Source organism: Mesoplodon bidens, assembly GCF_964165515.1.
Source record: "Mesoplodon bidens genome assembly, chromosome: 11".
Lineage (NCBI taxonomy): Eukaryota > Metazoa > Chordata > Mammalia > Artiodactyla > Ziphiidae > Mesoplodon > Mesoplodon bidens.
This window is the reverse complement of record NC_138167.1, coordinates 94,934,808-94,959,717: the sequence shown is the minus strand read 5'-3', so window position 1 is coordinate 94,959,717 and position 24,910 is coordinate 94,934,808. Positions and strand designations below refer to the sequence as shown.

At 37.2% G+C, this 24,910-nt stretch overlaps 1 protein-coding gene and 1 pseudogene across 5 annotated transcripts in view; both read right to left on the bottom strand.

Annotated features, from left to right (window-relative positions):
- The window catches only part of PPFIA2 (PTPRF interacting protein alpha 2), a 402,262-nt gene that overhangs the window by 196,575 nt on the left and 180,777 nt on the right, over positions 1-24,910 (bottom strand). The window lies entirely within an intron of this gene.
- Positions 23,041-23,988, bottom strand: LOC308625769 (m7GpppN-mRNA hydrolase-like; annotated as a pseudogene). The gene has a single exon. The product of its transcript is annotated as a m7GpppN-mRNA hydrolase-like (transcript).

Here is a 24,910-nt window from a genome sequence, read left to right as displayed (position 1 = left end):
GAGAATGGAAATAAGCAACAGTAGAAAACAATAAATACTTCCATAAAAAAAGTTTCTTCATATAAATGGCATAGTTTTAATGGAGAAAAGAAGAAAGTAACAAAGATTCTGCATTGTATATTATTAACATATATATTTAAAATTAATCCTATACTCATGAATATTGTAAGGCAAAATATTAATCAAATCTGTGCATTTAACATCATACCATTTTAAAACAAAACATGTATCTGGTTTATCTTTCTAGAGATTTAGCTTGCTATCTACAGAAAGAAAAAAAGATCAGAAGGAAATATTTCAGAATATTAACATTACATATTTCCAGGTGGTAAAATTATCAGTGAATTTTGTTTTTAGTTTTCTGCTATGTATTTGTCATCAAAACTTTCTATAATAGAGAAAAATGCTTTTATGCTTAGTGAAAAAAGAAAATATAAATCTGTAAGTACACTGAAACAATCATGTGTTCATAACCAATGACAGAAATTAGTCAAGATGTTATTGGTGACAGATGACTTTGCTTTTTTTTTTTTTTCTTTCGGTACGTGGGCCTCTCACTGTTGTGGCCTCTCCCGTTGTGGAGCACAGGCTCCGGACACGCAGGCCCAGCGGCCATGGCTCACGGGCCCAGCTGCTCTGCGGCATGTGGGACCCTCCCGGTCCAGGGCACGAACCCGCGTCCCCCGCACCGGCAGGTGGACTCCCAACCGCTGCCCCAACAGGGAAGCCCAACTTTGCATTTTTAATTTACTATCATGGCACTGATTCGGAGCAAACTATTTAGTGACTCCATGTATTAAGATTAGTCTTACATTTATTAACTTTCTAGCAAATTTCAGGCACTATCTTCATATTCATTATTTCATCTTGCTCTCTAAATAAATAGTGAGGGAGTCTCATTCCCATTTTATGGCTGAGGAAACTGAATTACCAAGATATAAGTTGAAGTTCATGAAGCTCACAACCCATAGAGAGTGAGTTATGCTGTGAACACAGTTCTCCAGACTGTGTATCCAGTGCTTCTGCACTATACCATTTTGACCTAACTGTTCATCAGCTTTGTTTTTTTTTTTTTTTATACAGCAGGTTCTTATTAGTTATCCATTTCATACATATTAGTGTATACATGCTAATCCCAATCTCCCAAATCATCCCACCACCAACCCCCCTGCCCCCGCCAGCCACTTTCCCCCCTTGGTGTCCATACGTTTGTTCTGTACATCTGTGTCTCTATTTCTGCCCTGCAAACCGGTTCATCTCTACCATTTTTCTAGGTTCCACATATATGCATTAACATAAAATATTTGTTTTTCTCTTTCTGACTTAATTCACTCTGTATGACAGTCTCTAGATCCATCCACGTCTCAACAAATGACTCAATTTCGTTCCTTTTTATGGCTGAGTAATATTCCATTATATATATGTACCACATCTTCTTTATCTATCCGTCTGTCGATGGGCATTTAGGTTGCTTCCATGTCCTGGCTATTGTAAATAATGCTGCAATGAACATTGGGGGTGCCTGTATCTTTTTGAATTATGGTTTTCTCTGGGTATATACCCAGTAGTGGGATTGCTGGGTCATATGGTAATTCTATTTTTAGCTTTTTAAGGAACCTCCATCCGTTCTCCACAGTGGCTGTATCAATTTACATTCCCACCAACAGTGCAAGAGGGTTCCCTTTACTCCATACCCTCTCCAGCACTTGTTGTTTGTAGATTTTCTGATGATGCCCATTCTAGCTGGTGAGAGGTGATACCTCATTGTAGTTTTGATTTGCATTTATCTAATAATTAGTGATGTTGACAGATTTTCATGTGCTTCTTGGCCATCTGTATGTATTCTTTGGAGAAATGTCTATTTAGGTCTTCTGCCCATTTTTGGATTGGGTTGTTTGTTTCCTTAATATTGAGCTGCATGAGCTGTTTATATATTTTGGAGATTAATCCTTTGTCTGTTGATTCATTTGCAAATAGTTCCTCCCATTCTGAGGGTTGTCTTTTTGCCTTGTTTATGGTTTCCATTGCTGTGCAAAACCTTTTAAGTTTCATTAGGTCCCATTTGTTTACTTTTGTTTTTATTTCCATTACTCTAGAAGGTGGATCAAAAAAGATCTTGCCGTGATTTATGTCAAAGAGTGTTCTGCCTATATTTTCCTCTAAGAGTTTTATAGTTTCTGGTCTTAGATTTAAGTCTCTAATCCATTTTGAGTTTATTTATGTGTATGGTGTCAGGGAGTGTTCTAATTTCATTCTTTTACATGTACCTGTCCAGTTTTCCCAGCACCACTTATTGAAGAGATTGTCTTTTCTCCATTGTATATCCTTGCCTCCTTTCTCATAGATTAGTTGACCATAGGTGTGTGAGTTTATCTCTGGGCCTTCTATACTGTTCCATTGATCTATATTTCTGTTTTTGTGCCAGTACCCTATTGTCTTGATTACTGTAGCTTTGTAGTAGAGTATGAAGTCAGGGAGTGTGATTCCTCCAGCTCCATTTTTTTTCCCTCAAGACTGCTTTGGCTATTCAGGGTCTTTTGTGTCTCCATACGAATTTTAAGATTTTTTCTCCTAGTTCCATAAAAAATGCCATTAGTAATTTGATAGGGATTGCATTGAATCTGTAGATTGATTTGGGTAGTATAGTCATTTTCACAATATTGATTCTTCCAATCCAAGAACATGTTATATATCTCCATCTGTTGGTATCATCTTTAATTTATTTCATCAGTGTCTTATAGTTTTCTGCATACAGGTCTTTTGTCTCCCTAGGTAGGTTTATTCCTAGGTATTTTATTTTTGTTCTTGCAATGGTAAATGGGAGTGTTTCCTTAATTTCTCTTTCAAATTTTTCATCATTAGTGTATAGGAATGCAAGAGATTTCTGTGCATTAATTTTGTATCCTGCAACTTTACCAAATTCATTGATTAGCTTTATTAGTTTCCTGGTGGCATCTTTAGGATTCTCTATGTATACTATTATGTCATCTGCAAACAGGGACAGTTTTACTTCTTCTTTTCCAATTTGTATCCCTTTTATTTCTTTTTCTTCTCTGATTGCCATGGCTAGGACTTCCAAAACTAAGTTAAATAATAGTGGTGAGACTGGATATCCTTGTGTTGCTCCTGATCTTAGAGGAAATGCTTAGTTTTTCACCATTGAGAATGATGTTTGCTGTGAGTTTGTTGTATATGGCCTTTATTATGTTGAGGTAGGTTCCCTCTCTATGCCCACTTTCTGGAGAGTTGTTATCATAAATCAGTGTTGAATTTTGTCAAAAGGTTTTTCTGCATCTATTGAGATGATCATATGGTTTTTATCCTTCAATTTGTTAATATGGTGTATCACATTGATTGATTTGCATATATTGAAGAATCCTTGTATCCCTGGGATAAATCCCACTTGATCATGGTGTATGATCCTTTTAATGTGTTGTTGGATTCTGTTTGCTAGTATTTTGTTGAGGATTTTTGCATCTATATTCATCAGTGATAATGGCCTGTAATTTTCTTTTTCTGTAGTATCTTTGTCTGGTTTGGGTATCAGGGTGATGGTGGTCTCATAGAATGAGTTTGGGAGTGTTCTTACCTCTGCAATTTTTTGAAAGAGTTTGAGAAGGATGGGTGTTAGCTCTTCTCTAAATGTTTCATAGAATTCACCTGTGAAGCCATCTGGTCCTGGACTTTTCTTTGTTGGAAGATTTTTAATCCGTTTCAATTTCATTACTTTTGATTGGTCTGTTCATAGTTTCTATTTCTTCCTGGTTCAGTCTTGGGAGGTTATTCCTTTCTAAGAATTTGTCCATTTCTTCCAGGTTGTCCATTTTATTGGCATGGAGTTGCTTGTAGTAGTGTCTTAGGATGCTTTGTATTTCTGTGGTGTCTGTTGTAACTTCTCCTTTTTCATTTCTAATTTTATTGATTTGAGTCCTCTCCCTGTTTTTCTTGATGAGTCTGGCTAATGGTTTATCAATTTTGTTTATCTTCTCTAGAACCAGCTTTAAGTTTTATTGATTTTTGCTATCATTTTCTTTGTTTCTATTTCATTTATTTCTGCTCTGATCTTTATGATTTCTTTCATTCTACTCACTTTGGGTTTTGTCTGTTCTTCTTTCTTTAGTTCCTTTAGGTGTAACATTAGATTGTTTATTTGAGATTTTTCTTGTTTCTTGAGGTAGGCGTGTATAGCTATAAACTTCCCTCTTAGAACTGCTTTTGCTGCATCCCATAGGTTTTGAATCATCATGTTTTCATTGTAATTTGTCTGTGGTATTTTTTGATTTCCTCTTTGATTTCTTCAGTGATCTCTTGGTTATTTAGTAACGTATTGTTTAGCCTCCACATGTTTGTGTTTTTTACGGTTTTTCCCTGTAATTGATTTCTAATCTCATAGTGTTGTGGTCAGAAAAGATGCTTGATATGATTTCAATTTTATTAAATTTACTGAGGCTTGATTTGTGACTGAAGATGTGATCTATCCTGCAGAGTGTTCCGTGTGCACTTGAAAAGAAAGTGTAATCTGCTGTTTTTGGATGGAATATCCTACAAATAGCAATTAAATCTATCTGGTTTATTGTGTCAGTGAGGTGTTAAACTCTCCCACTATTATTGTGTTACTGTCGACTTCCACTTTTATAGCTGTTAGCAGTTGCCTTATGTATTGAGGGGCTCCTATGTTGAGTGCATATATCTTTATAATTGCTATATCTTCTTCTTGGATTGATCCCTTGATCATTACGTAGTGTCCTTCTTTGTCTCTTGTAACACTCTTTATTTTAAAGTCTATTTTATCTGATATGAGTATTGCTACTCCAGCTTTCTTTTGATTTCCATTTGCATGGAATATCTTTTTCCATCCCCCCACTTTCAGTCTGTATGTGTCCCTAGGTGAAGTGGGTCTCTTGTAGACAGCATATATAAGGGTCTTGTTTTTGTATCCATTCAGCAAGCCTGTGTCTTTTGGTTGGAGCATTTAATCCATTCACATTTAAGGTAATTATAGATATGTATGTCCCTATTACCATTTTCTTAATTGTTTTGGGTTTGTTTTTGTAGGTCCTTTTCTTCTCTTCTGTTTCCCACTTAGAGAAGTTACTTTAGCATTTCTTGTAGAGCTGGTTTGGTGGTGCTGAATTCTCTTAGCTTTTGCTTGTCTGTAAAGCTTTTGATTTCTCCATCGAATCTGAATGAGATCCTTGCCAGGTAGAGTAATCTTGGTTGTAGGTTCTCCCCTTTCATCACTTTAAGTATATCATGCCACTCCCTTCTTGCTTTTAGAGTTTCTGCTGAGAAATCAGCTGTTAACCTTATGGGAGTTCCCTTGTATGTTATTTGTCATTTTTCCCCTGTTGCTTTCAATAATTTTTCTTTGTCTTTAATTTTTGTCAATTTGATTACTATGTGTCTCGGCGTGTTTCTCCTTGGGTTTATCCTGCCTGGGACTTGCTGCACTTCCTGGACTTGGGTGGCTATTTCCTTTCCCATGTCAGGGAAGTTTTCAACTATAATCTCTTCAAATATTTTCTCAGGTCCTTTCTCTCTCTCTTCTCCTTCTGGGACCCCTATATGTCAATGTCATTGCATTTAATGTTGTTCCAGAGGTCTCTTAGGCTGTCTTCATTTTTTTTTTCATTCTTTTTTCTTTGTTCTGTTCCATGGCAGTGAATTCCACCATTCTGTTTTCCAGGTCACTTATCCTTTCTTCTGCCTCAGTTATTCTTCTATTTATTCCTTCTAGTGTATTTTTTCATTTCATTTATTGTATTGTTTGTCTCTGTTTGTTTGTTCTTTAATTCTTCTAGGTCTTTGTTAAACATTTCTTGCATCTTCTCCATCTTTGCCTCCATTCTTTTTCCAAAGTCCTGGATCATCTTCACTGTCATTATTCTGAATTCTGTTTCTGGAAGGTTTCCTCACTCCACTTCATTTAGTTGTTTTTCTGGGGTTTTATGTTGTTCCTTCATCTGGTACATAGCCCTCTGCCTTTTCATCTTGTCTATCTTTCTGTGAATGTGGTTTTTGTTCCACAGGCTTTTGTTCCACAGGCTGCAGGATTGTAGTTCTTTCTTCTTGCCTCTGCTGTCTGTCTTCTGGTAGATGAGGCTATGTCCATCATGTTTATATGGTTCAGATTTGGAGTGCATTTAGCAATCCTTTTTCTTTTAACTGGAGAATTATATAATCATTACTTATAATTACCGTTTAGGATTCTTCTTAATTAGTCCAACGAGAGTGTGGAGAACTAGGAAGTGGGGTATTCCTTCCATTCAGAGCAACAAGTGTTAGACAAGAACATCCTGCATATCTAGGACTGCAACAGGTGCAGATGCCTCGTTTGGAGTTAATCATGAAATGTTTTTACACTTTTTCACTGACATTTCTCTCTTCTTTACCTACTCCTCCATCCATGCTATCACATGAACTGAGCATTTTTTTAATCAACTTTTCCTAGATAACAGTAACAGTAAAGGTAGTTAACATTGACTGAGCCCTTACAATATTCCAGGCACTCTGCCAAGCAATTCATATTGATTATCTCATTAATCCTAATAAAACTCTGTAACACAATACTAAAATCTCACTAAACAAAACTAAACACTCTTACCATACAATTCTGCAATCTCACTCCATGGTATTTCATTCCAAAGTAATGTCACTCCAAAGAAAGCGGAGAACTATGTCTGCACAAAAAAGCTGCAAATGACGTTTATAGCAGCTTCACTCATAACTGCTAAAACTTGGAAGCAATTGAGATGCCCTCCAGTAGGTGAAGGGATAAATAAACTGTAGCACAGTCAGACAATGGAATATTATTTAGTGCTAAAAAGAGACAAACTATCAAGCCAGGAAAAAACATGGAGAGACCTTAAATGCATATTAGTAAGTGAAAGAAGCCAATCTGAAACAGGCTACTACTGTATAATTCTAACCATATGGCATTCTTGAAAAATAAAAATTAGGGGGACAGTAAAAAGATGAAAGGTTCCCACAGGTGTTGGGGGTGTGGAGGGATGAATAGAGCACAGAGGATTTTCAGGGCTGTGAAAATGCTCTGTATGATATTTGATGAAAGATACATGTAATTAAACATTTGTCCAAACCTATAAACATACAACACCCAACGTGAACCATAATGTAAACTATGGACTTTGGGTGATAATCATGTGTCAATATAGGTTCATCAATTGTAGGAGATGTACCACCCTGATGGGGGATGTAGATAATGGTGGAGACCATACATCCGTGGGGGCAGAGGGTACATGGGAAATCTCTGCACCTTCGCTTCAATTTTGCTATGAACCTAAAACTGCTCTATGAATATAAAATTTTTTTTAAAAAATCACTGAGGCCTAGAGAAGTTAATAAAACTTCAAAAGTTAGACACTTTGTCAATGGTATAGCTGGGCTTTGAATCCAGACGATCTGTTTCATAGTGGATGACTACAATAGATTGTTGAGTTTTTTTTTCCTCTCCTGATCACAGTCTTTCCCCTTCTAATTTGTCCTTCCTCAGTCTTTGAAAAATTACATTTTCCTCAAGCTCACAAAACTTTTCAGAGCTTCCTACTTTTAAGCACATCAAATTTAAACAGATTTTAACTTTTAAAATCTAAACCATCCAAAACATGGCCCTTTCACAATTAATTAGCCTTATTTCTCATTGAAAAATAGCAATTACCATTTTGAGCAGGAGCCACTTTGCTCTGCCCTGAACTTAGTATTTTATATAAATTACTTCATCTCTTTCTTATTTTTCAGATGAGAATACTGAAGCTTAGCATGGATGAATAACTTGCTCAAGGTCACACAGCTAAAAATAATCCTCCTTGATTCCAAAACTCTTTAATTTCTGCAACACTGCTTTCTTCTCACTGAAAATGGAAAATAATCAAAATTTTCAACAGTAGCAATTAATACAAACATATCATCCCTCTAACTATCCATACATACATACAACATTTATTGTGCATCTACACATACCAGACCCTATGTCAAGTGCTGTAGATATGGAGATAACTTAGACATAGTTGTTGCACTTGGCCTCATAGATCTTTCAGAATTCACATTTGAGGCATATCAGGAATTTTCATCACTAATAAGCACTCAAAACCCATCACCAAAGTGCCACACAGGAAGAAATATTAGTTTATGTGCTTAGAGGCCCTGCTGACTTACAGGTAACTCTCCCTCTCTAATACCTTCTTCTTAGTATGTCTATCTTCTGCAACTGACACAGATTTCTTCTTCCTGTTTCTATCTCCACCTTTCCATTTTCTCATCTTTCTTATTTTCTATTTTCTTCACATACTATTTACTTTACCAGGAATACTCTTCCCTATCCTCTCTGCTTGACTTATTTTTAAAGCACCAGGTTTGCCTTGTTAATGATCTATAATACCTTGCTCAAGGTCTATCAATGTGCTTACTGTATTTTTTCATAATAATTGAATTATGTACTCATCTCCAAATAAACAGCATGATCCTTTAAGACAATTTTGTTACCTTGTTTGTTTATTTATTTATTTATTTATTTATTTAGCGGTACGTGGGCCTCTCACTGTTGTGGCCTCTCCCATTGCGGAGCACAGGCTCTGGATGCGCAGGCTCAGCGGCCATGGATCACAGGCCCAGCCGCTCCGTGGCATGCAGGATCTTCCCGGACCGGGGCACGAACCCGTGTCCCCTGCATCAGCAGGCGGACTCTCAACCACTGAGCCACCAGGGAAGCCCCCTTGTTTATTTTTATAGCCTCAGGACTTAGCAGAGTTTCTGACAAATCGTAGATATTCAATAAATCCTTATTGTAACAATATGTGAATGGTTCACTTTCCCTAAACTTTAACTTTAATACCAAAAACATTTTTTAAAAGGTATAATTAGAGTTATTTCTTTTTCTGAGTGAGATTGTTAGAATTTGCTCAATATATAACATGCCCGATATTCTTTTTGCTTTGTAGCTGTTGTTTTTGCCTATATCTGAAATTATACCGTATTATATTTGCCTATATCTGAAATTATATCATACTATATTCTACACAGCAATGGCATTATTGTCTGCTATATTTTATTGCACATATATGAAGTAATACTATTGTTCCTAAATAATTCATGCATTCAGATTTATCATTTGTTCATGGGACATATTATTTTTGTCTTATTCATTCTCAAAGTAAAAATGCATGTTTAACTCATATGTTACTTCTCTAATCTAGAGTTTCTCAAACTATATTTCATTGAACAGTATTTCCACAACCTCCCCAGAAAAAAAGCATGGCCAAATGGATTTGGGAAATGATGCAAGGTTCGTAATTTGCTCTTGAAAATATACTACAGACATCAGAATATAAGAGATTCTGACAAAAGCTGGTTTTGTGGCCAAGAATTGGAAACAACCCAGGTTTCCATCTATAGGAAAATGGATAAATCAAATATAGTAAAAGCACATGATGGAATATTGTGTAAAAGGCAAAATAGGTTGGTTAGATCTTTATATAACAACGTGGAAAGAATTCAAAAATATGATTTTGCATTAAAAAAGGTGAGAAACAGAACATCAAGTGTAACACAGAGAATTGTCAGAAGCTGAAGGCAGTGAAGGATAAATGTTAGAGGAAAATTTCATTCATGCCTCACATGTCTGAATTCAAAGGAGTCTATAAGAAGAACTGAGTTTGCTTTGAATCACTGAGACAGAATTAGTAGATCAGTTGCCAATCACAAACCATATTCAACAATTTTCAGACCATTTTGTTCCACAAACACAGCCTGCCAAAATTCTTACTTTCCCAATAACCAAAATGACTTTCCCCACTCTGTATTTTTTTTTCTTGGAATTTTAAAGAGTGGTCAGGACACACAGTGCCACAGAAATATCCTCAGACAGAAGGGAGTGCTCTTTTCTTTCTTAGCATGTATTCATGCACACCACACACACAAACATTCACATGAGCACTCCCTATGTGCTAGGGAGATGACAGTGAAGGAAGCAAGTAAAAGTCCCTACTCTCAAAATGTTTACACACTTTCAGGCATTTACCACTCAATGTACTTTTACTCAGAGTGAATCATTTCTAGCTACATTAATCCCCCTCAGTACTAATGCAATTCATGATATAGAGCAGCAGTTCCTTTAAAAAGAGAGCAAATTAAAATAAATTTCTTCCTGTTAGTATTTTTAAAAAATTGAAGGTATCATTTCTTTTTTCTTGCCTTCTTGTTTTCCTATTTTCCTTCTTTTTAAAAAAATTTTCATCAGATTATATTGATTTACAACGTTGTGTTAGTTTCAGTAGTACAGCAAAGGAAAGCATCATTTCTTACAAATGAACACCAGTCGCCTAATTTCTGTGTCCTCCTAATTCTAAGTTACAAGTCTCATAAATTGCATAAAATTCAAAGTTTCTTTATTGTCAATTTTTAACACTAAGTTCTTGGTGCTACCTCTTTTCTCCCCTATCCACCGCATCCTCTTCTTAAGCTATCGTTTCTTGAGCACTTATTATAGGTTAGGGATATTGTTAGGAATTTTACATGTTATATTGTTTATTCATCATGACAGCCTTATTCTCCCCAGATGAGAAAACTTGAATGAAAGAGATTAAGTAACTCTAGCAAGGCCCAGGCTAGTATACAACCATGTCAGTGCTGGCAAGTGAGCTAAGGGTGAACTTGAGTAATTCAAGTGCCTGTGCTGCTAGTATTTCAGTTAACAGCCCTTAAGTTAGTGGGCTGTTCTCAATCAGTTTAGTGCAAAGAAACTTCTCTTGCTTTGGGCCCTCCATGTGTATTCTCAAAGTGAAAGATACACCGGCAAAGTACAGACTGATTCAGTTCTTGTGCCTACTTACACTCTATAGAGACATCCTGGTCAGGCAAACATTGTATAGATTCAGAGATTCCTCAGGCAATCCTTCCTTTTTCCACCCTGTAAATCACCACAACCTACCAGACTGCCCATCTTCACACAGATACGGAACATTCTATTCTTTTTGTTTTTTTTTTTTTTGCAATACACGGGCCTCTCACTGTTGTGGCCTCTCCCGTTGCGGAGCACAGGCTCCGGACGCACGGGCTCAGCGGCCATGGCTCACGGACCCAGCCGCTCCGCGGCATGTGGGATCCTCCCGGACTGGGGCACGAACCCGTGTCCCCTGCATCGGCAGGCGGACTCTCAACCACTGCGCCACCAGGGAAGCCCCCGAAACATTCTATTCTTATACACGTTCATCTTTAAATGCATTTTCTGGTATCTAATATTAAACATGGAAGGACGGAAAGAGACTAACTTCCTGGCCTCATTTCAGGATGGTGTGCTTACTTGAGGAGGTTTATTTGAAGAAAAAGGATATATTTTCTCATTAACCGTAAGTTTGAAACGCCTTGACTTAATAGATGAGTCCTCACCTCATAAAAGCAGGTCAGCAGAAGCTGCATGACAGAAGGGGAATTCAACCTTTTAATTTCAAGTCATTGACACCAGGCAGTAGTCTCCAGAGTAATCTGTGACTATCCATTCATCATAATTACAATTTTAACGCTCTTTATCTTTCAATTAAACTTGCATTCTGTGGGCCACTTAATTAATGAACTGACAATGGCCTTATTTCTTCAACCATATATCTGAGTAAGCACTGGCTGAAAAACCATGAGTGTAAATCAGTCAGAAAGAGAAGAGAAAAAATAAAGGATGAGCTGGAATTCAGCTTTCCTAAGCACCACCAACACCCTCACCAACCACAAAAAAGCATCTTTTAAGTTTATTCTCCAACCATCTAACATTTGTGCAATTCAAAAATAGCTCTGAGGAAAGCATATGGCAGGAAAGCATGCTGACTTGACCATCTAGCATTTAAATTAGACAAATTAATTACTTCAACATGTTTTTATAATGACTTCCTTAGGCTGTGTCCCCAGTTTACTATATTTTGGTGTCTCATCTTTTGAAAATTGAAAATTCTTCTAGCAATTCTATTTGCATTACTTGGTGGAAAGCTTTGGATTTTAAATTTATATTTATTTGGATATAAATAGTCATAAATTTACATGTATAAAGATACCCATCTCCTTCTCCACACCACAGAACATACTTTCTAGAATTAATAACAGAAGTATTACATTGGAGAGATGAAAACAAAGCAACTAAAAGACTTAATATATTCCCTAAATTTTTATCTATACATATCTCAGAATATTTGTTGTTATGAATTCACAAGAGTCTTTATAAATTTAGTTTGGAAATCATTTAGGTTGGAAGCAAAAAAGCATTTGTTTCATAGGAATCAATACCTATCTCTCCCTCTTCTACATATATTTTTTCCTATTTTCTCATGTTATATAATCAAATGCGGTATTAATGACCTTTGGTCTTATAATTGCCTCCTAGACTTGCATGAGCTCAGGGAAATCTGTCATCCAAAATTACTGTGTGAAACAGCCGTGCCTCATGGTCAGCACTGGGCTAGACAGCTCGAAGGTAGAGATGCCTGCATAATAATACAGTTTGACAGGCACAACTGGACTTTTAGAGTTTTCACAGAAATTGTTGAGTAAGGCTGCCCAATTTAAAAGGAAAATGAGATTCAAACTTTATGCAAATACTATTTTGTGTCCCCTTGATTTTTTAAGTATCCACATTCCAATAAGACAACTGTTTTGTCTTTTTGCTAAAACTGCATAATAGAAGATTATGTTAATGTAAGAAGATTATGTTAATGTAAGAAGATTATGTTAATAATGACCTGAGAGATGCAAGTCTGTTTAAAATCAAACATGCTACAAGGGACACTTCATGGTATAGAGATGTGGCCATAGGTACTGGGTAACTTTGTTTTCAAAAATCTTCCAATCAAGGTAACTGGCATCATACAAAAAGTATATGCTTCTTGAGTCAAATACAGGTGCTGTCAGGCAGTCTCAGGCTGTCTGGCCATCAAGTCGTGTTCCTATCATGCCTCGCTTGCTACACACCCACTGAAATGTGCCCGTTTTATATCTTATCCCTGCTCTGCTTTCCAGACTTTAATTTGTCAGTGTGTGTATAGAGCTGCCCCAGGTATCATGTGCTCTTTAACAACACTTGTTTGACATAATTTGGCTTTGTGGTTGAATTTTGGAGAGCAGGCAATGTTATCATAGATTGGCAGTGAACACATATAGAGGCACTTAGTTTTTCAGAACCCCAAAATTGACGACTCTGCCAGCAATGCATTATGCCTTCTGTGGGCCCTACGTAATTTTGCCTTTGTGGGCCCCTCTGTTCATAAAAAAAAATTAAAATCTTTATCTTATGGCTGTGCTGATATAAAGATTAATATAATACAGACTGAATTATATTCATTTTTTTCTTTTAATTTTAAAAGTAATCGAAACTTTTCCAAGGGTTCCTAAAAGTATCATGAGGTCTAAGTGGTGCTTTCATTGTGGCTAATGGGTAAATTGGCCTTATACTCTGCCTACATGGAAGTCACGTGTGGCTTGGTCCAGACAGTACCGATTTCAGAGTGAAACACAGCTAGGTTAATATCTAGGCCAATAGCAGTGAACTTTTTAAGCCTCAGCTTTATATCTAGGAAATGTAGGTGGCAGTGCCTTCTTATTGGGTTAGTGTGGGTAAAAATGAAATCATTAGTCCGTATGATCCAGTAATCATGCCCTTTGGTATTTACCCAAATGAACTGAAAACTCATATCCACAAAAATCACTGAACATGGATGTTCATAGCAGTTTCATTCACAATTGACAAAACTGGGAAACAACCAAAATGTCCTTCAATAGGTAAAAGAATAAATAAACTGTGGTACATCCATACAATGGAATATTATTTACTGCTAAAAGGAAATGAACTATCGAGCTATGAAAAGACATAGAGAAACCTGAAATGCATATTACTAAGTGAAAGAAGCCATCTAAAAAGACTACATACTGTATGATTCCAACTACCTGACATTCTGGAAAGGTTAAAACTATGGAGACAGTAATTTTTACTGTCAGTGGTTATCAGGGGTTGAGTTGGAGGGGGTTGGGATGAAAAAACAAAGTACAGAGGATTTTTAGGGCAGTGAAAATGCTCTGTTATGATACTATGATGACAGATACATGTCATTATACATTTTTCCAAACCCATAGAATGTACAATATCAAGAATAAACCCTAATGTAAACTATGGACTTCTAAGTGATAATGCGTCAATGTAGGCTCATCAATTGTAGGAACTGTACCATCTGATGGGGGTTATATTGATAACAGGGGAGGCTATCTGTACCATCTGATGGGGGCTATATTGATAACATGGGAGGCTGTGCATGCATGGGGGTCAGGGGTATATGGTAAATCTGTGTACCTCCCAATCAATTTTGTTGTGAATTTAATACTGCTCTAAAAAATAAAGTCTTAGAGTAAAACAAAAAAATGAGACATTAGTAAAAATGTGACTAGCATAGGTCCTGGTTACAATAGATGTCCATAAATTATATATTATATACTCAGTAATTTTTGAGCTACATGTAGTTATTTGACATACAATGTTTTTTCTTCCAAGACCAAATTTTCCATATTAGGATGGGATATTTCATTAGATGCTTCAGGAAATAAAAAAAAATTGTGTAGTCTTTTTGTTTTTCTTTATGTTAACTGAAATGTAACTGGAGAGTCACATAACTGACAAATGTATCACTTACATAAATCTCACTGCTAATCATCCATCCCCTCTTTTTTGGGAAGATCCTGATATCACTCCTAATGATAAATCAGGGACAGCAGGATTGTTCTCAAGAGTAACAATAAAGAAGAGAGGGTCACTGTGTCATTAGTGGACCAGAATGCTAAAAAATTATCAAAAGTAATGTGATAGACTAAAATCAGCACATTTTTATAAGAGAAAATGACTTGTCTTACCTCTTTGTTCCTTTGCACTTAGTAAATTCTTGATGATCAGTTAATTGGGTTATTATTACCTAAAACACATCAAATAACACTCTATGTTCTCTTATTAAACTAAGCCATAATATTAATGGCTATAAAGATAGAAACTATGAGGAAATTCTCTGGACATCGTAAAACTGTTCTTTAAAGTGCCCTAGAACACATGTCTCTGATCTTATCTGCTATTATTCTCTCCTCACTTCTCTGATTGCATCTATAACCATTACCCTGGGGCTTACACAACTCTCAAGATATTGTCTAGCGTCAGATATGAAATGACAGGATAAAACATATTTGAGGAGCTTTCAGTGAATCCTTGTGTTGGCTGCTATGAGATGCTGTTTGAGAGGAGCCCAGCTGCCTGTAAGAATTCTGGCCAGAATCCAGGTTTTCAGCCTAAAGCCTTTGATAGATTTCCTAACCCAGGTGATTAGGATGAACCATGCTGAATGAAGAGCCCTCCCCCTTGGCCTCTGACTAAGTTTGAGTAGTTTCTCTAACTCCCAGATCCTGCCCTCTGCCTATTATTACTGGAATGAGAAACACAAAATCAATGGCCTAGAACCAAGACTAAAGTTACCCACTTCAAGTGTCCTTTCCCTTTAACCTCCTCCAGTTCCCAGTGTATTTTTAGCCAAAAAAGAAAAAGCCCTTAGGCCTGATCTTATTGTATCAGATGTATGGAAGAAGAGAGAGGAGGAAGGGTCACCAGAGGGAAATCCTAACAGACTAACCAAGGCTTTTAATTCTATAACCCAATTAATGATCTTGTCCTTGATCTTGACTCAGCTTTATGGAAAGAAAGGGAAAGAATCTTTTATCTCTACCAATGTCCAAAAGATATCTTTGCTTATTTGGTGCTTGAAAAATTTGGAAATTTATTAAAACTCAACATTCTAAATACATTAGTAAAATCACCTGGCCCAGTAAGCATTGAAGCTAAAGCATGTCAGGGCTGAGTCACTGCCAAACCGAAAACCCTGTTGGCAGGAAAAGCGAATTTTCAACAGCTCTGACAGTGTAAAGCAGGAGGCATGTTTGACAAGATGCCGCATATTAATTTAAAAGGCTTTAGCATCTGGTTAGGTAACACCTGCTGTGGCGAACACTCCCAGGCACACAAAATAGCATTCAAGCTGAATATTTAAATCTCCCAACATAACCCAACAAAGCTCTAACTCTAAATAAAAGAAACTAAATCATGTCTCTCTAGCAATCAACAGAGTTATAATTATATAACCAAAAATATTCAGGCTATGGCATTGTTTGCTATCCACCGAGTTAAAATGTGGTAGTGGGTGCTATAGAAAGTTATAAAGTTATAAAGTATATTAAAACGTGTTGCCCTGCCTTGGAGAATTTTACTGTGTGCAGTATTTAGAAGAGGAACAGGGCTCAGAGAATAACACTTTGTGTCCTATTATGTTGTATTGATATATAATTAAAGCAGAAATTGTCAGTGAGAAGGGGGAGATGATGGTACCAAATAACAGAGAAAAACAAGCCATAGGAAAAGAAGAGCTGGCAGGGCTCTTCTAAGGACTTTGTCTTTGAAAGGGAGTCAAGGCTCAAGGATTAGAGTCATCAGGGATGGGGGAGAGGCAAGTGTATGTGTGTTCTGGAATTGTCAGGACACACTACCATGACATAGTACTGTTAAAAGTTCAGTAACATGTTCTGAGTCTATGGATATCAAGAAGTATTCTTAGAATAATTGAATTTTCTGAGTAGTTTCCTGCAGTGAGGAGATTTGTCAGCTCAGTTTGGATACCAGGTTATTTGACAATTCTATTTCTCACTGTAAATTAATAAACTGACATTTTGATAATTCCTTTATTGGCTCCACAAAGTATTATTGAATGTCCAACATGTAGGAGATCCTGTAATTTTTTTCAGATATTACAACATCTACAATGGTGGAAAAAACATAGTAAACAAAGGTAACTGAAGCAATTACAGTACAATGTGGGAAATGCTATAATGGAGCTATAACCAAGGTATTCAGCATGCACAGGCACAGTTCAACTAACCCCGGTAGTGGGTATGTGTATGGAGGGAGCATCATATGAAAAATGAGTAACAGTTAGCTAGACAAAATATCTGTTGAGTAAAAACATTTCCAGATTAGGGAACAGCATAAACGATTTCCTAACGTCCAAAAAACCATGAGTACGTTAAAATTATAACACTCTCAGAAAAAGCTGCAGGGGTAAAATGTAATCTTGGATTAGGCAATGGCTTCTTAGAGACGACACTAAAAGCTCAAGCAACACACGAAAAAATAGATAAACTGGACACCATCTGCTATGGCCTGAATTGTGTCCACCCAAATTCATGACCCCCAATGTGATGGTATTTGGAGATGGGGCCTTTGAGAGATCATTAAATTTAGATGAGGTCATGGAGGTTGGATTATTGCCCTTTAGAAGAAAACAAACGGGCAGCAGAGGTTTCTCTCTCTGCCATTCAAGGAAAAGCAAGAAAGCAGCCATGTTTAAGGCAGGAAGAGGACGTGGCCATGCTGGCACCCTGAACTCAGATTTTCAGCCTCCAGAACTGTGAGGAAATAAATGTTTAAGCCACCAAGCCTACTGTATTCTGTCATGGCAGGCTGAGCTGACTAATACACTTTCAAAACTAATAAATTGTGCACTTCAAGTGAAATCATCCAGGAAAGACAACTGATAGAATGAGAGAACATTTTTGAAAATCATGTATCTTATTATAAGTACTTGTTTCTAGAATATATGAATAACTGTAACAACTCAAGAATAAAAAAATAACCCAGTTTAGGGGCTTCCCTGGTGGCACTGTGGTTAAGAATCTGCCTGCCAATGCAAGGGACACAGGTTTGAGCCCTGGCCTGGGAAGATCCCACATGCCGCGGAGCAACTCAGCCCGTGCACCACAGCTACTGAGCCTGAGCTCTAGAGCCCACAAGCCACAACTATTGAGCCCACGTGCCACAACTACTGAAGCCTGCTCGCCTAGAGCCTGTGCTCTGCAACAAGAGAAGCCATGACAATGAGAAGCCTGCGCACCACAAAGGAGAGTAGCCCCTGCTCACCCCAATTAGAGAAAGCCCGAGAAAAGCAACAAAGACCCAACAGCCAAAATAAATAAATAAATTTACTAAAAAAACAAAACAAAACCCAGTTTAAAAGTGAGCAAAGAATCTGAATAGACAGTTCTCCAAAGATGTACGAATGGCCAATAAGCAAAAGAAAAGATGTTCAACATCATTAACTATCAGAGAAATGCAAATCAAAACCACAAGATACCACTTCACATGCACTAGGATGGCTATAATCAAAAAGATAAATAATAAATGTTAGCAAGGATGTAGAGAAACCACATCCTTGATGTGGAGATGTAAAATGGCACAACTGATGGAGATGTAAAATGGCACAACTGCTTTGAAAAGCAGTCTAGCCATGTCTCCAATGGTAAAATAGAGTTATCATATGATCCAGCAACTCCATTACCCAAGAATATGGAAAACATATGTCCACACAGAAATTTGAACATGAATGTTCAGAGCAGCATTATTCATTATAGCTAACAGATGGAAACAACTGAAATGTCCAACAGTTGAAGAATGGATGAAAAAATGTAGTATCTACATAAAATGGAATATTATGCAGAAATAAAAGAAACAAAGTCCTGATACTTGCTATATCACGGTGAACCTTGAAAATGTTATGCTAAGTTAAAGAAGCTAGTCACAAAGGACAATGTGTTGTATAATTCCATTCATATCAAATGTCCAGAATAGACAAATATAGAGAAACAGAAAGGAAATTGGTGGTCGCTAGCACTAGGGGAGATGGGGAGATTGGAGGTGATAGTTAAGGAGTGCAGGAGTTCTTTGTGGTTAATAAAGTGTTCTCAGATTGATTGTGGTGATGGATGCACAGCTCTGTGAACCTACTGAAAGCCAGTGAATTGCATTTTAAGTGGGTAAATTAGATGGCATGTGAATGATGCTTCAATAAAGCTGTTTAAACAAGGCAGTTCAGTATGGACTCAGTGTAGTGTAAGCTATGTTAATTATTTTGGTCTTTGGTGAAGGGTAGTGGGAGCCGTGGAAGGGATTTAAGCAGGTGAATGACATTATTTTATTTTTATTTTTTTAAATTCAAATAAATTTTAATTAATTAATAACTTCCTACTGACATTATAGTTTAATATTTTCTAATGTGTTGACTCAGTTTCTTATTAATTTAATAATATTTTCCTTTATTTTCTTTAAGTTTTATTGAGATATTGTTGACATACAGTACTGTAGAAGTTGGAGGTATACAGCATAATGACTTGACATATATTGTGAAAGGATTAGCAAACAATTTAAAAATTTTCTAATTTACTAATTAGTTTATATGACAGTTTGGTAACCTCTATTTAAAACATAAGTTAAATGTACGTAATTCATAAAATTACATGAAATGGGCTTTGAAGCCTCCAATATTATTTGGTGTTCTGAAATTTTTGCATAAACCACAGCTATGGGAGTGCTGATTTATTGATTCATGAGACAAATTCTTCTCTTTGCTTCTTTCTCTTACTGGAAGCTGACTTGTTAGACAGAAGGCTGCCTTCCCTGCCATGGGGGAGTGGTCTCTCCTCAGAGGAGGAGATCACAGGTCCTCATGGAGGGCATGGATGGCAGCATGAGTCAGTGTCAATCAGATTCCTCTAAGATGTGAAACATCTGACTTGTAGTTGTAGGCTTCTCAGGAGGATGAAATGAGAGTTGTTCTGATCCTGGAGCACCTCCCTGCATCCTTGTCCCATCTCATGAAGTCAATTCTGAAGGGTTTGTCTGGAACATGCGTGGATGGTGGGGGCTCTGGGACAGTGCAGGCCTGGATTGGCCTCAGGTGAGGTGAGTTGTGTAGAGGCTGGTAGTCAATGCTTAGCGTTGGGGCAGGTGTCCTTATGGTCATTGGTGTGTCTGTTTTTGTTTTTGTTTTTTTATTAGTTTCTGCTTTATAACAAAGTGAATCAGTCATACATATACATCTGTTCCCACATCCCTTCCCTCATGCATCTCCCTCCCTCACACCCTCCCCATCCCACCCCTCCAGGCGGTCACAAAGCACTGAGCTGATCTCCCTGTGCTCTGCGGCTGCTTCCCACTATCTATCTACCTTACGTTTGGTAGTGTATATATGTCCATGCCTCTCTTTCGCTTTGTCACAGCTTACCCTTCCCCCTCTCCATATCCGCAAGTCCATTCTCAAGTAGGTCTGTGTCTTTATTCCCGTTTTACCCCTAGGTTCTTCATGACATTTTTTTTTTAAATTCCGTATATATGTGTTAGCATACGGTATTTGTCTTTCTCTTTCTGACTTACTTCACTCTGTATGACAGACTCTAGGTCTATCCACCTCATTACAAATAGCTCAGTTACGTTTCTTTTTATGGCTGAGTAATATTCCATTGTATATATGTGCCACATCTTCTTTATCCATTCATCCGATGATGGACACTTAGGTTGTTTCCAGCTCCGGGCTATTGTGAATAGAGCTGCAATGAACATTTTGGTACACGTCTCTTTTGGAATTATGGTTTTCTCAGGGTATATGCCTAGTAGTGGGATTGCTGGGTCATATGGTAGTTCTATTTTTAGTTTTTTAAGGAACCTCCATACTGTTCTCCATAGTGGCTGTACCAATTCACATTCCCACCAGCAGTGCAAGAGTGTTCCCTTTTCTCCACACCCTCTCCAGCATTTATTGTTTCTAGATTTTTGATGATGGCCATTCTGACCGGTGTGAGATGATATCAAATTGTAGTTTTGATTTGCATTTCTCTAATGATTAATGATGTTGAGCATTCTTTCATGTGTTTGTTGGCAGTCTGTATATCTTCTTTGGAGAAATGCCTATTTAAGTCTTCTGCCCATTTTTGGATTGGGTTGTTTGTTTTTTTGCTATTGAGCTGCATGAGCTGTTTATAAATTTTGGAGATTAATCCTTTGTCAGTTGCTTCATTTGCAAATATTTTCTCGCCTTTCTGAGGGTTGTCTTTTGGTCTTGTTTATGGTTTCCTTTGCTGTGCAAAAGCTTTTAAGTTTCATTAGGTCCCATTTGTTTATCTTTGTTTTTATTTCCATTTCTCTAGGAGGTGGGTCCAAAAGGATCTTGCTGTGATTTATGTCATAGAGTGTTCTACCTATGTTTTCCTCTAAGAGTTTGATAGTTTCTGGCCTTACATTTAAGTCTTTAATCCATTTTGAGCTTATTTTTGTGTATGGTGTTAGGGAATGATCTAATCTCAAACTTTTACATGTCCCTGTCCAGTTTTCCCAGCACCACTTATTGAAGAGGCTGTCCTTTCTCCACTGTACATTCCTGCCTCCTTTATCAAAGATAAGTTGGCCATATGTGCATGGGTTTATCTCTGGGCTTTCTATCCTGATCCACTGATCTTTCTGTTTTTATGCCAGTAGCACACTGTCTTAATTACTGTAGCTTTGTAGTATAGTCTGAAGTCAGGGAGCCTGATTCCTCCAGCTCCGTTTTTCGTTCTCAAGATTGCTTTGGCTATTCGGGGTCTTTTGTTTTTCCAAACAAATTTTGAAATTTTTTGTTCTAGTTCTGTGAAAAATGCCAGTGGTAGTTTGATAGGGATTGCATTGAATCTGTAGATTGCTTTGGGTAGTAGAGTCATTTTCACAATATTGATTCTTCCAATCCAGGAGCATGGTATATCTCTCCATCTATTTGTATCATCTTTAATTTCTTTCATCAGTGTCTTATAATTTTCTGCATACAGGTCTTTTGTCTCCTTAGGTAGGTTTATTCCTAGATATTTTATTCTTTTTGTTGCAATGGTAAATGGGAGTGTTTTCTTGATTTCATTTTCAGATTTTTCATCATTAGTGTACAGGAATGCCAGAGATTTCTGTACATTAATTTTGTATCCTGCTACTTTACCAAATTCATTGATTAGCTCTAGTAGTTTTTCGGTAGCATCTTTAGGATTCTCTATGTATAGTATCATGTCATCTGCAAACAGTGACAGCTTTACTTCTTCTTTTCCAATTTGGATTCCTTTTATTTCCTTTTCTTCTCTGATTGCTGTGGCTAAAACTTCCAAAACTATGTTGAATAAGAGTGGTGAGAGTGGGCAGCCTTGTCTTGTTCCTGATCTTAGTGGAAATGGTTTCAGTTTTTCACCATTGAGGACGATGCTGGCTGTGGATTTGTCATATATGGCCTTTATTGTGTTGAGGAAAGTTCCCTCTATGCCTACTTTAGCAGGGTTTTTATCATAAATGGGTGTTGAATTTTGTCGAAAGCTTTCTCTGCATCTATTGTGATGATCATATGGTTTTTCTCCTTCAACTTGTTAATATGGTGTATCACATTGATTGATTTGCGTATATTGAAGAGTCCTTGCATTCCTGGAATAAACCCCACTTGATCATGGTGTATGATCCTTTTAATGTGCTGTTGGATTCTGTTTGCTAGTATTTTGTTGAGGATTTTTGCATCTATGTTCATCAGTGATATTGGTCTGTAGTTTTCTTTCTTTGTGACATCCTCGCCTGGTTTTGGTATCAAGGTGATGCTGGCCTCGTAGCACACAGCACAATTTCAAATTAGAGCATCAACTCCCCGCCCCACCAACTCAGTCCCTCTCCAGGCTGAGGACTTTGTCCTTTAATGAAGTGCTGAGAGTTCATTTTGAACATGAACATTATATAGCAGATGCTGACTCTAAATAAAACCTTAACAAAACTCCTAGCAGAGGATTAGAAAACCTAAGTGGTTAGAAGCAGAGATAGGCACAAAATGCCACCAAAGCAGATGACCTGCAATCTTGACTTCTGTGACATTTCAGCTCTTGTATTCATTTAATAATTGTGTATTTTAAGTTTCTTTTAAAATTTTCAAAATAAGGAAACTAGTAGTATCAATACAATCACTGTAATGGGTTGATGGAGCATTCCCATTAACTTAGCTATTAGTGATGACTCAAATACTATTTTCTTGACCAGAATACAAAATAAAAACCATAATCACACAGAAAAAAATGCCCTCATAAAAAGCAATTTAAATTCATTAGCCAAACACTGAAAATGTACGTATGTATAAAAAGTTATAACTGCATTTACAGTGCAAATTCATGTTTCTTTCTACTCTCTCTTCTGCACATAGAACATCTCTTCAGAAACAATATTGCCTCCCTGCATTTCTTTAAAACACCTGAGAAAGGTAAGGCTCAAAGAGACACCCACTCAAATGCAACAAGTCTCTGATCTTGGGACTTCCACAACACATTTGTTGCTATCAAAGGTCCAAGATTTTCATTATAGCATTATGGTCAAACTTGAAACTCAAAAAGGCTCTGGATGAAAAGGGGAACTTGCAACGTCCATTACATGCCACAGACTGGCCCTCGGCATGTTCTAGCAACTGGTCTTCACTGGAGCAAGGTAAGTCATATACAGCATCTGTTTCAAAAGTATCCTGAAGCTTTCGTGGATGAAGTTTTTTTTTCACATTTCTTTGCTTTTAAAAGGTCAGACATTTCAGAATGATTATTATTATATGGTTTTTGTTGCAGTGGTTGCCTGTGCTTTACCCACTGGTCACCGGGAGAACCTTCAGCAAATAATTGCTGACTGTGGCGGAATTTGGTTCGCCTCAATTTTTCCACAGTGGGTTTAGCTGGTGTGCTACCAGCTGAGGAAAATCCATTGTCACTATCTGAGGAATCGCCAAATCTTCGAGAAAGCCAGTCCCTTAATGGTCTGATAAAAGGAATGGCCATAAAAAATGTGTTTGGTGCCAAACCAAGTTTGGATTTTGGGGTCATATCATTTCTATGACAGGGCAATTTCTGAATGGAGAACCACTCAATGTTCCGAATTTCTCTTCTGGTTTTCGGGTTAAATTTGGTATCTTTTGGAATTCCTGGAATGATGTACAAACGAGCAAGCTGGTCATTGATTCGAAGTTCAATGTAATCATCCTTACAAATATAATCTTTAATATCAAAACCAGTTTCTTCAAAGACCTGCAGAGATCGTCCAGGACGCTGCAGGGAATCTCCACCCGTTTAGTCTCCATGATGAGGACCCACAGCAGGAGCAGTGCATCCCGGCTCCGCGCGGCCCTGAATGACATTATTAACATGATCTTCCTTCTTATGAGTTTAACAACCACTCAGAGACACTGAAAGCAACAAAATTCTGTACTTGCCAAACTAAGGGTAGGATTCTGGGCCTTATTAAATTTATCAACGCAAGAACACCCTGGCATACTCCTTTTAATAACCATTCAGTCTTCTTGTCGACATCCAATTCTTTTAATTTCATCAGCATTCATTTATTGTTGCCATTAGAAAATTTTCCATTCCTTTTTGACAATCTTGACATCCCTTCCCCAGTAACAAAACAAAAGATGTTATAACAACACTGTACATAAGAAATATGTCATTTTCCCTTTTCCTTCCAGGAAACTTCCCCTAACATCTGAGTATCTTTCTGGTCAATAGAAGCATGAAGAATCTCAGAAGACTCTACTTTCTTGGGAAGTACCCTTCAAGATAAATTTTTCAAGAAGGAAATATATGGAAAATAACTTACACGTATTCTTAACCTCTTCAACTGCTCATAAGAAATCTGCAAAGACTTAGCCAAAGTTAGGAAGAACTCTTGAGTTCCCTCTATCCTACAGATATTTATTCATTTATAGAACATGTCTTAGCAATACTGAACTGCTACATAAACATACATGTGCATAGAATTACATACAGAGAGTGAAATGTATAATCATGTACATAATACATTGATTTTTACTATCTTATACTGTCTTTCTACAGCTTCATCAAATAAATCACATGTGTTGGCACTCTATCTTCCCTCGCCTGAGACAACATGAAATAATCACTTATTTCTTGAAGCAGCCTTGTAAAATTCCTCGACCTGAACTTTAAGTAGCAACTACTTAGTAACCCAAACTGGCACAGGATATGA